At 34.2% G+C, this 12,939-nt stretch overlaps 1 protein-coding gene across 1 annotated transcript in view; it reads right to left on the bottom strand.

The window, feature by feature from the left end:
- DOK6 (docking protein 6) overlaps window positions 1–12,939 on the bottom strand; it is a gene marked incomplete at its 3' end in the record, with an annotated part of 177,214 nt that overhangs the window by 35,082 nt on the left and 129,193 nt on the right. The window lies entirely within an intron of this gene.

The raw sequence follows: 12,939 nt of genomic DNA on the forward strand, positions 1-12,939 counted from the left end.
AGGCCTGCCTGAAAGAAAAATGCAATTTAGAAAAAACATCAAACATAATATCTGAAATAGTCTTTAGCTCTTTAGCTGAACTATTTAAAGAGCTTTAGCTCTTCAGCTGAACTATTGAAAAACATTCTTTTTCTAAAGGTTCATATTTTTCTAGGGGTAAAGGAAACAACAGCAATAAAAAGTTCTTTAAATGCAAAATTTATTCCTTTGCTGTACTGAACACCTACGCCACTCAAGTCAGACTGAATAAGGAATTCATTCAGTTCTGCTCACCTCTTTTTGGTCTAAGAGCAATTTAGGCATTAGCTGGAATTTTTGTATGAAAATTCAAACCCTCCTCATCCTTTCTGAGTCGTCCATTGCATCCCATTGATCTTTATCTGAGAGCTCCGTATCTGCCAGTTTATCAAGATATGAACACTGTCTGAGACAGCACAATAGCTGCTCTCCACACCCACTTGCATTTCATCCACTTTCCAAATTTAACATCACAAAATGTCTGGTATTGGTCAAACAAATATCTCAAATGGGTGTTCACATAGTGTGAAACCACAACTAATAAAAATCATGCAGCTAGGCGGGTTGCCTTTTATTACAGAGTAAGTGTCACCTAAGGGAAACTTTCTGGAGAGCAGGCTGGGCACCAGGCCCAAAATGAAAATCCGTTGTCATAGTCTATATCTGATCATCCTTAGGACTGGCTGACTCCAGTTATCTAGAAATGTCTCTATTAAACTGCCACTTTTTTTTTTTTTTCCAATTCCTATTTTTGTGAAGATCTGGAAAATACTTTGGTACTTTGGTGACAATCTCTCCAATGCAGTGCTGAAATTCAGAAAGACAAAAAAAAAAAAAAAAAAAAAAAGGCATCTAGTTATGATGACTCACTGTAATTAGTAAAAAATTATATCCAAGAAAAATCTTTCCATGCCTAATTGGTACAGTCCTTGAATCCTTGCACAGATCTCAAGTGACAGAAACATTTGCTGGACAAGAAAGGGAGAAAGGCCTTTTTCTTCCAGGTTCCCACAATATATTTGGAAACATGGATTTGTTCAGGGCCCTGAATAATCCAGCCATAGATTGTTCCTGAGTTAATCTGTCTATTGGCTGACAGAGTTCCCAGACAGAAAGATCAAATGACCGAGTCAGTTTGGGAATTTTTGAGACTAACATGACTGTTGCTGCAGGGATATAATTTTATTTATTTATTTATTTATTTATTTATTGAGTGCTGCAAGCCAAGAGGCTTTCTTTAACCCTTACTGATTTTTTGCAGTCTTTGTCTCAAGACACGTATTTCCAAAGTTGTTCTTCTCATGACATCCTCAGCTGCTGGTAGTAAGAGAATTTTGTCAGTAATCTCCAGATGACATTTAACTTTGTGTGTAAGAAGAAAATACTGAGGTAACAGCATACTATTTCTTAACACTTTTTTTCTACAGATGCAGCCTGCTTGATGGAAGTATGGAGAAAGAAGCTATATCACTAGAGAATAAAAATAAAAATAAAAATAAAAATAAAAATAAAAATAAAAATAAAAATAAAAATAAAACAGGGGGTTAATAGTAATAAGATGATTTCATTTAAAATCCTACCTCCCAAATTCATTTTTTGCTCATGCATGAAGAAAATAAATTTCTCTCCAGCTTTCCTGCCTTCCTCTCTTTCCACCTTTGCCTTTTCCTTGGATATTTGTGAGGTCTGATGAAGCAGACTTATGTCTATAAAGGAGAGGACTTCACAAGACATGTTGTAATACGCTGCCAGCATGGAGACGGGGGCACGGGGGCAGTGCACTTACATACAGGTAAACCAAGCCCTCAAGGGAGGGTTACTGTTGACTTGCCCAACAGCTACTCCAACTCTGGGGAATCAGTGTGGAAAGGCTTGTAGCATACAAGTGAGAGAGCAAATCTAGTCTGGTGCTCTCATGTTTCCTTTCCTTCCCTCTCACATTTTCCTTTTTGACTAAATTGTACTACAGAATATTGTAAATGCTGACAGGATGTCTAGGTTTATACAGAGCCTGCATTTTTTTTTTTTTTCCTGGAGGATGATCAGGATACAAAATTTTACTTAAATCCATATTTTATTATTTTATTTCATTTGCCTGCACCCAGACCAAAAGGGTACATTCCTGAACTGAGATGATGGTAAAAATACAAAACTAATCTTTCTAATTTGCAAACATCTAAGGAGAAAGGAAAATGTACTGACATTTCCCTAAGTCTAGGTTAACATCTATATATATTCAAAATACTACTCTCATGTAAAAGCAACAAATTCTATTTATATATTATCACACCACATTTCCAGCAGACTTTTGGGGAAACAAGCAAACAAACCAACAAACAAACAAAAAAAGCTCTAGGAAGCTGCTCCTTGTGAGTGTTTTTGTTTTCATCTCTCTAGTCCACTTGCTCACTTGCTTCTTCCTATTATAGCAACATCTAGAACTTGGAATTTTGGATTCAGAAACACCCTTTCCGAGTGTTTGACTCTAGCAGTTTAATTTAAGCTGCTGCTTCTTCCTTGCAAGATGTTTGTGATCAGACCCAGATTAGACCATTTTCCACCTACCACACAGAAGAAACTCTCTTAATGTGGGTGCTAAAAGATTATGGCTGTATTTTGCAAAGTAGACTGTAATGCATGCACTGTATTGTTGTATAACTCAAAATTTGTGTCTTAACAACTATCTATGCAGTACAACAAAGAATACAGTTTCAATGCAAGTGTGAAATATCTTCCCAAAAAGCTGTGAGGATTTGTGTATGCTGTCAGAAGCATCAACATTATCTCCAAATGTGTTTGGAAGGTCAAGGGTAGGAGGGTACTGTGTGAGTTACTTTTACCTAATGCATCCTGATAGCTATTGCTTACTTGCAAGGGATTGCCTTAGACCTTTTCCTTGTCTCACGTACGAAATCTTCTTTAGAAGTAGGTGAATGACCTTTCAAAGTTAAAGCCATATTTCTCCTTTCATCATGTGTATCTATAAAGCAATTTACCCGTGGCAAGTCTAGAATGCTTTGTCTTTCCGGGTAAAAAATTAAATATTACTTATGAATTTTAAAATGTATTTATTATAATTTATAGTACATAAATGGACCAGTCACAATATCAAGCTTTAAGAATGATAGTTACCACATTGCGAAAGAGAGATATCACTATTACTTGTTTGTTTTGATTACATGTAAATTTTGAAACATGAAACACTACAGTAGAATAAGGCCATAAAATACTGCCAGCAAAATTCTTCTTTTTAATGCATGTAGATTAAATTTATTGGTGGTAAATGCTGACTTTTTACTGGTAACTGGTACTTATCGCTAAAAAAAATTAGTTTCCTTTTAAGATAACTGAATTCTTGGACTGAATGATAAATTGCAAACAAAAAAACAAAAAACAAACAAACAAAAAAACATTAACAGCTATAAATAAAATCAAAATTCTTGCATTTGCATCTTTCCCATAATTCATTTATAGGATGCTGCTATATAAATGTCATGAGGTGATATAAAAGCTCTTCTGGTATTTTAAGTTTAAAACAGTTCATGCTACACAACATATGCTCTGGGAAGGAAGTGATGGGGTAGATTTATATATATAAATTCACTATACTTACAGTTCTTTGCCTATATTTGCTAGAGTTGTGAATGTTTTCAGAATCTTAACTTAGGAAACCTTTTGTATATGGACTAAACCCCGTGCCTGAGTTCCGATAATGTCAGATTTTTCTTGTTTATCTCTGAAGTTCACATTCCACACTGTCACCACACACCACTATGAGCTGCCAGAATGGTTGAAGAAGTAAAGCCCCAAAGAGGTGCTCACTCTATTGCTCAGTTCAGTTTTCATCTCTCTGAGCAATGCCATCTCCTGCTCTGTAAGGCTGTGCCCTCTTTTCCAGGAAACCCCCTCCTGTCACTATCAACAGCACATATTCCATTGGTAAAAAAGGGCTCTATTTCTATGTAATTCACAAAGCTTAAAAACAAAGATGAGGAATTTTGTTGCTTTGCCTTCTCATGCAGCCCACTTAAAGTGGTTTCACCATGGATTTAAATTGAAAATAACATGTATGCAACATTAGAGGGAGATAACAGAAACTGTCCTGATGCAAATTCAGAAATCTCATGTACTTTTTGAGCTTTCCATAACATTAAGCTGTGCAAACCTAAAATGTTAGGTTTTCCTGAAACATATATCTTCTAAAAATATAAATTTAATAACATCCCTACATTTCTCTGTACATTTCTAGCAGTATAAATTTTGCTTAAGGGAGTATTGAATGATGCAATGATCAATTTAAATGAAAAATTACGGTATATGAGCAAATATTATTCCACAACTTCAACCATTGGTATAATTTTAATGATTTTAATGCTTTTTTATTATTATTATATTTTTTTTAAGCAAACATAAACTAAGTGATATGCCAAAAAAAAAAAAAAAGCTTATAGTTTCCTTTCATTGGCAACATTAAACATGGCATGAGGGTAGCACAGCTAATTACAACAATTAGCAAAATACATTTATTAGTTATTATAAAATCAAAACTGATATTTCTACCAACAATCATTCCCACTTATCTAAAGATGCTGGAAGAGGCATCACAAATAGGATTCTGCTAATTTTAGTCTCTGCGGGTATCTATGCTTGTAAATGGCTAGCTGTGTGTCCCTATAGTTACCTAGGTATATGAAAACTGACATTTTCCTGACAATTCCCCCTTCATTTCTGAAAGTCTGATCAAAACAGTCAGCTCAATTAACCAGTACCCAGGCAATACACCATCTATTATCCTGTCTTTAACATAAACATTAAATGTTATGTGACTGCTTTTGAAGACAGTAATGACATTTAAAAAGATTTATCATATTGTTGTTACCATCCACTAAACTATTCCTTAAAGCACACTCTATTTGCATATAATATCTACACTTTTACCTACATTGCTTATTATAAAGGTTGCTGGATATATGACGCAGGGGATATTATCTCCCCAAAAGAGTCAGGACCAGACTTAATCTTCTGAGAACAGTTTGTCCAGTGAAGGATTATTTACACAGTATCACATTCAAATGTAGCAATATGAAATTAACATACAACATATGCAGTGTATGTATTAAAAGCATTAATCGGATGCTTTTGAAGGAATAGCAACTGCTAATTACAAAGCTAGCTAATATGCCAACCAATTTAGAATGGCTCTGGGACTGCAAGGGTCCATGCACAATGATAGCTAATGAAACACTCCAACTGAAAGAACATCAAACTCTGAGCTCAAATCTGAGCATCAAATTCTGAGCTCAAACTCAGAAATGCCACACACAGTTGAATAGTAGTCTGTAACCAAAGTTACAACATTAGGAACTAAAGTTTCTCATCTGAAATACTACTTGAGAATGTAGTCTTCAAACAGAACTTTCTGCTGACTTGTTAAAAATGGAGAAGGTGTGGGGAAATGAAGAGATATAGTTAATCTACAAAACAGTGATTTCCTCTGATCAATACCAGTGCTAATGTAGCTTTCTTTTTTTTCCCTTTTCCTTTCCCTTTCCCTTTCCCAAATGGCTATTTTGAAAAAAAAAAAAAAGAAAAAAAAAAAAAAAGTGACCATCACTCAGTGATTAGTCCTACAGAAATGAATGAGAGCATTCTGGGAAGTGGATTAGTGTTTTAATTAGTCTTTAAGGTTAGATTTCTAGGTACGCTTATGGACCATGTATGGTACTTTACACTGGGGACTAGTTCTTCTTATTATACCACAACTATTTATCAAGCATTAGTATGTCCAACAGACCAACAGTGAGCTGATAGAGCATCATTACTCAAAAATATCCCTAACAACCTTTCACTCTCAATGTAAACTTCCTTTCAAATGCAAAGTAAGAATCATAAAAACCTGCCTGAACATAGAGGAAAGATTTGCATTGTGACTGAAACTAACAGACCAGTTACAAGGATCTGGTGTGGGAATTAGACATTTCCCCAGGACTGTCAATTCATACCTGTTTCAACAGTTATTAACATCAAATGACAATGGCATGAAAGTAAAATAACCTCAGGCAGCTTGTCTGTATTGGGAATGTCAAAAACACCATCAGTCAACTGTCCAAAAAGGGTCTGTCACCAGCAACATAACATGCAGAAGATGCTATCACATCAACTTATGCAGCTACTCCATGACTGGCAGTCAGCAATGACATTTGTCTGGTTTAAAAGTTCATACTATTTCAGATCTAGTTTAGTCCTACAATACTTTTATTTCTCTTGGGAGTAGAGACTCTTCTTAAATGTGCAGAAAAGCTGAAGTATTCTTCTCTCCTATTGTCAAATGTTTAAGTTACAGCCTGGTAAGAGAATCTAGACCTAAAGAAACTATTGCAAGTTCTAAGGTTCATTTCACATTTTTTTTTTTAACTTTTTTTTTTTTTTTTTAATATCTTCTTATCTTTGAAGTAGTGACAATTCGTACTGTTTGAAAAGAAGAATTAATGTAAACGATTCCAGCAGTATAATCTTTGCATACAAGATCAAGGTGGTAATGACTAGTTTCAAGATGGGGGAGGAAAAACATGCACCATTGTCATTACATGCTTCATTGCTTTTATGCCTTTGACCACAGGACTTTTCACTCGAGCCATCTGAATATCTGCTACTTTATTAACTCAGTACATAGAGACAGCTACTAGTAGACTAGAAAGTCTTAGGAATCTCTGTTTCTTTATTTGACTAAACATATCTGAATGAAGTCTTACAGATTCAAATGTTCACATTTATTAAATATTGACCTATTTAATAGGACAAGTCAGTGTCAGCGCTGCACCCTTCTGATGTTGCAGAGACTGTAAGAAACCTCTCCTGCATGGTTCTATATGATTCTTTTAAAATAAAAACAAGACCAATGAAAAAATCCTTTTTTTTTTTTTTAAATATTTTTTCTTTCTTTCTGTGCTTCCGTCACCCAAGAATACAATGTTTTGCCCTAAACACTAAAATGAGTAACATGAAGAAGTGATTCCTTGCTATTATTAGAGTTGACAACCAAGATTTTATGACACTGTAACTGCAAAGAAACTGATTCAAAGCAATCGTGGACAACTTCTGACTGAAATTACCTAGAATATCATAACACAGTCTCATGTGTTCTACTTGATTTTCAATTGCATAAAATTTTACTCTCAGGCAGAACTAATTATTAGCTAGAGAGGACTCTGTGTTTTTACTGATTCATTCTCAGTGGAATTTAATGGGGTACTACTGCAAAAAGAAAAGGAAAAAAACACCTTAAAGCTGCACATTTAATATCTAAGGAAATATGAGAAAAGTGTTTTTTTTTTTTTTCTCTCTCTCTTTTATTTTTTTTTTAAATATATATACAGAACTTAAATCCAAAGGAGCTTCTCATTTATTACCAGTTCTTCACTTTGTTTACTCTTATTTTACTCTTTTCCTGAATCTTTTATTGTTACTATGAAATGGATCTTTACATTCCATATACCTAAATATAATTTCAATTTAAAAAATGTCTTATGAAAATAGGAACAATGAAAACATTCACACTTTCAAATTAGGCAATGCCTCCTGCAAATATTAGGTGTTTGAAATAAAACTGTATCTAAGTTATATCATTTTAGATTTTGTTGTCTGTTTGCTTGTTTGTTTTTTGACATAGACTGCTGATGTCGTTACCAACATAATCTTAAGTAAGAGACATATGGCTGCCTGAGGGGAAGCAGTCTGACTAAAACTTAAACTCAGAATATCATCTTTCAAGAACTTAATAGGCCCTCCCCTCTCCTCTCATTCCCTTCCTTTCTTCTTTTTATTTCAGTAGAAGGCATCTAAGATTCAGGACAACAAAAATAACACCAAATAGGCCCATATTCAATTGTGTCATTTTTCTCCAAGAAAATCAGGGTAAGTCTTGATGAATTTAACATTAGAAAACACACGCCATGATTAAATAATATGAAACTTCAAGAACTCTGTGCTGAATCATGGCTTAAGGCCATGTTAACTGGAGACTCGCTGTTGAAAGATTGTTTTATTTCAAATCTTTCCTCCTTATTTCAGGACAAACAACTCATCATAAAAGTATAAAGGACATTTAAATTTATTAGTTTGAACAATATAAAGTGAGAGCTGCATAGAAAGTTTAGGGTTTAGGTTTGTAAATTGGGAATGCTGGTTACAGTGAAAAACATTATCTGAAGATGAAGCTCTAATTTATGAATGCTGCTGATCTCTTGCCCACTTACAGCTTAGTTGTAAATTGATTTATAAGCACACACAGGACAGGGGATAGATTCCCTTTCTCTCCTTTAAGGAATAGCCAGATGGACAACATTCAAACGCTAGCAAAGACTGACTGGTCTTCTGTGTTTCTTGCTTGGAACCCCAGCAAAAATCCTCTTTGGGATCTCTCATGAGAACATTTGAACATACATACATTTGAACTAAGTTCAAATCCAGGTTCTTCTCCTTGGCTGATTATTTTACAATGGAGAGGACAAGCTGGACAACAAATTATAATGAGAAAGGCATTATTAAGAATAGGGATGAGAAAATTGAACACTGTCATTTAAAATTCTTTTCCTTACTTTCTGCATTTTAAATGATTATTTAAAATAATTTATTCTTTTAAATGAAACTGACTTGAATATTACTCTTCCTTCTGCTTGGAAACCGTGCCCTACTTATGGATCTTCTGTTTTTAAAAAAAATTCCCCCTAAAAATAATAAAATAACAACTTGATGTTGTGATATGCGAGTGTAATTGAGGATTTATTGACTTAGTTATAGACCAATTAATCTGTCATCATTTTTCTTTTCTTTCGTTTTTCTGGATGCCAGTGTTACAACACGAGCACAGCAGCAGCTAGATCATGAAAAGTAACTAAACAGTATAATTCTCTTCTTTCTGAGTCAGAAAAGGTCAGGTAGACACTTATTATTCTTCACATTTTCATAATAAATCCCAAAATATGCACAGAATTCTTATGGCTGAAACATAAAGGCGATGATTTAATTTTTACTTTCAGAAAAGGATAATTAACCATGAATGTAACAGGAAGGTAATTACACCTAACAAAACTGCCCAAATGTGGCTTTCTAAGATACTCAGCTGAACAAAGACTGCTTGCATATTCATTTCAACATTTCTCACTGTGTTGGGTTTGAGGTGGATGTTAAACAGCTGTAGTACTTTCAAGACAGATGCTACAGCACCCAAAGAAAATCGGCAACTTCTTTACTGAGAGTGCAGATTGCTTAACACAATGTGAATATCCAGTTTCAAAATAGTTGGATTTATGAGTTTCTGATGCAAATATTTTATTTTTGTTCTAAACAACATATTTAGTAAGAGAAAGGAAAAAGTCAATTTTACGTTTATACTACTTCAGAGTGTATTTTAATCAAATTAGAATTGTTCATGTTAAATCTGCCTAATTACTAGGTAGTAGGTTCTCGCTCATGTCAGACAGTCTTTGTTATTTAATTCCCTTCTTTTTTTTCAGTCAGATGATTACAAGCTATAGGAAAATGTAGGCATATTCAAGCAAACCTATGTTTTGCATACAAAGCAGAAGCAACTCAGTAAGACATTTTGTCATTCCTACTGGATTCATGCTTAGAGGAACATACCTATAATGACTTGTCTATCTTTCTCAGACAAGTTTGCTTAATTATCTGGAGGCTTGTCCATTAGCACATTCAAATGTTCTTTGATTTTACATTTATGAGCCATCTTCATTTTATATGCCCACAGCAAATTCTCTAATTTGATTATTTCAGTTGCTATGTCCAGTTAAAATTATCCATAACACAATCTAGGCAGAAAAAAAAAAACAGCTGTAAAATCGACTTCATGTTTTATTTATGGAATATAAGCTTCAGCTACAGGATTGATTTAATTTTTTCCCTTGAAGTTGAAATGAAATGCTGTGCTACTGAAAGGTTTGGCCAATGAAGAACTTGAAAGAAATAGACAAATTTATAATGTCATTGAAAATGTATCATTCTGAAATGGAGCTGGCTGTTTTCTGCAGCACTCCAAAGAGCTACCTTTGTGGAACACTTCACAAAGTAGTTCCCATTTGTTGAAACAGAGATAATATGTATTGGTAAAGCATTGATCTTATTTGGAATATGATTAAATGTTTACATTACTGACAGACTTGGTTCCCTTTTCCATTTCACTAATTACAAGTTTGTTTCATTCTTCTGTTAGCCAACAGGCTTACATTTTTTCTCCAAAATACCAAATTATTTTTAATACTGTCTAGTTCAGAAAGAAATTATACTTCATAATAGATCTGGTTTTATGGGTTCTTTAATAGGAAAATAATATTATGTCTATATTTTGACTTTAGAACTACACACATTTTTAAAAAAACGAACAAGATTCTTGAGATTATCATTTTTCTCAACTATACAAAAAGGATAATTGCTCCTCAATGCTGCCCCATATAGTGATAGTCTAATATGTGTTGCTAGTAACCTTATGCTGATATAGTATTAAAAAAAAAAAAAAAAAAAAAAAAAAAAAAGGAGAGAGAGAGACAGAGAAAGAGAAATAAAATCCAGGAACAGATTCAAACATAGAAAAATTAGGAAATGTCCCACATTTTCAAAATGAACAGCTTTCCAGAAACCAAATGGATCTAGGTTTCCATCATTTAGAACCAGACTAACGTTCCTCATCATTCTAATGAATATGTAGCTTTCACTTCAAAGCAAGGCTTCAAAACTTCAAAAGACTTTAGAAGACTAGCACATATCATATACATTTTACTGAATATGAAGCTCAAACTTGTAAAACATACTACATAAGTGCATTTTCAGATGAAAAACTTATGTTACTTTTGTGGAAAGAATCATTGATTTTCTCTTTACATAGCAGGTAGAAGAATTTAAATGGATGATAAATGATTTTGGGGGGTTGGGGGGTGAGGAATAACGTCCACCTAATATGAAGCAATCCAAAGCTTGTCTGAATGGACATAGTGAACTGTTACTCTAGGTGGTCATCAAAAACTACCGAACAGCAATGCAAGTTTGATGCACCAGACACTTGCAAAATTTAAACCGAGGATGGCTTTGGTTCTACATTCTGGAACATTTACAAATTGATAAAAGATGAATATAAAGAAAAAAAAAAAAAAGAGACAAAACAACAACAAAAAACAAACAACCCAATAAAAGGGAAAATAAATTTCCTACATTTTCAATATTTTTTAGATCAATGATAGCTATTACAGCTAAGAGTAAGAAAATCTTTGCTATCATTAACACTTTACTTGCCTTATTTTCACATTAATACACTATTCTCTGAGTTTCAAAGGCATAAATTGAAAAACAGATTTAACTATTTGGCTACTACAGATAAACACAACTCCAAAGACCTTTATAGTCAACTGCTTCCCTCTATTGGTATTAATTCTATTAATTCAGTTTCAGCCTCAGATTAACTTGCAAGACAGCTGTAGCAGCAGTTGCAATTGCTTAAAATAAAACTTGAAGAGCAGCCACATTTTAAAAGAGAAATTGGAGCAAAAAAAAAGGAAAAAAGGAAAAAAAAAAAAGAAAAAAAAAAAAAAGGAGGCTTTCTTTTACATGTCTTTGCAACCTTAGACTGAATTCCTTTATTTGAAATTAGGAAAAAAAAAAATCAATGGGGAAAACATTCTTATTTATTTACCAGGGGAATGGCTGAGTCCACTTTTCAAGAGACTTAATGCTGACTTGCTTGGAGCTTCATTCTAGGATCATTAATTACTGTAAATAGGGGAATCTCAGTCATTTGGGAATACCGAAATCTGGGAATCTTGACCATTATATGACAGAAACTGTTGCATACAAGACACACAACTATTAGAAAGCATTCAAAGGAGGGCTCTAAAGATTATGAAACACCTGGAGGGCAAAACATATGAGGAGAGGCTGAGGTTCCTTGCACTGTTCAGCCCATAGCAGAGGAGGCTAAGAGAAGGCCTCATGGAGGTCTGCAGCTTCTTCACAAAGGGAGCGGAGAGGCAGGCACTGAGCTCTGCTCTCTGGGGACAGCAATAGTACCTGAGGGAATGGCATGGAGTTGGGACAGAGGAGGGTCAGGCTGGATGTTAGGGAAAGGTTATGCACCAAAAGGGTGGTTGGGCACTGGGACAGGCTTCCCAGGGCAGTGGTCATAGCACCAAACCTGCCAGAGTTCAAGAAGCATTTGGACAATGAACTTGGAGGCATGCTTTGATTTTTGGGTGGTCCTGTGTGTTGCCAGGAGCTGGACTCAGTGATCCTTATGGGTGCCTTCCAACTCAGGAGATCCTATGATTCTGTGATTCTATGTGAATCTATTCTAACTGAAGCCCTATTTTTGGAGATTAATGAACTATCCTAGTTAAATCTCCAAAACCAGATTCCAATCACAATAATGCTAGACTACTCTCAGAAAATATAGTCTTGGTAAGATGGTGAAAATCAGTGTATAACTACTAGGAAGGAATTGATATTTTAAAAGATGAACACAAAAAATAAAACAAGAAATTCATAAAAAGATTGGATACTTCTCCAGACAATAAGTACACGGAGTATCACAAAATAAGAGATTGTTTTGTGTTCTGCTCTTGGAGATTACCAGACCATTATTACACACTGGAAAGCTTCTTGTTCTTTTCTGAAGTGAGCACATTTTCTTCTTTTATTTGGAGGACATAAATTATAGATGTGGTAGTCCCTTCAAATACACAGAAAAGGTTAAAATTCTGAATTTATGAATTCATGAATTTTAGAGTTACTTCTACATAAAATTTGTTTGTTTCTGTTCTTAAAGTCAAATCATAGTTCAATACATTTCCCATTAAATACTGCCAAAGAGATTACAAACAATCTAAATGGACTGTGTGAATGCATTAAATAACTGCTCTG

The sequence above is a fragment of the Aythya marila genome (assembly GCF_965140915.1).
Source record: "Aythya marila genome assembly, chromosome: 2".
Taxonomy (NCBI): domain Eukaryota; kingdom Metazoa; phylum Chordata; class Aves; order Anseriformes; family Anatidae; genus Aythya; species Aythya marila.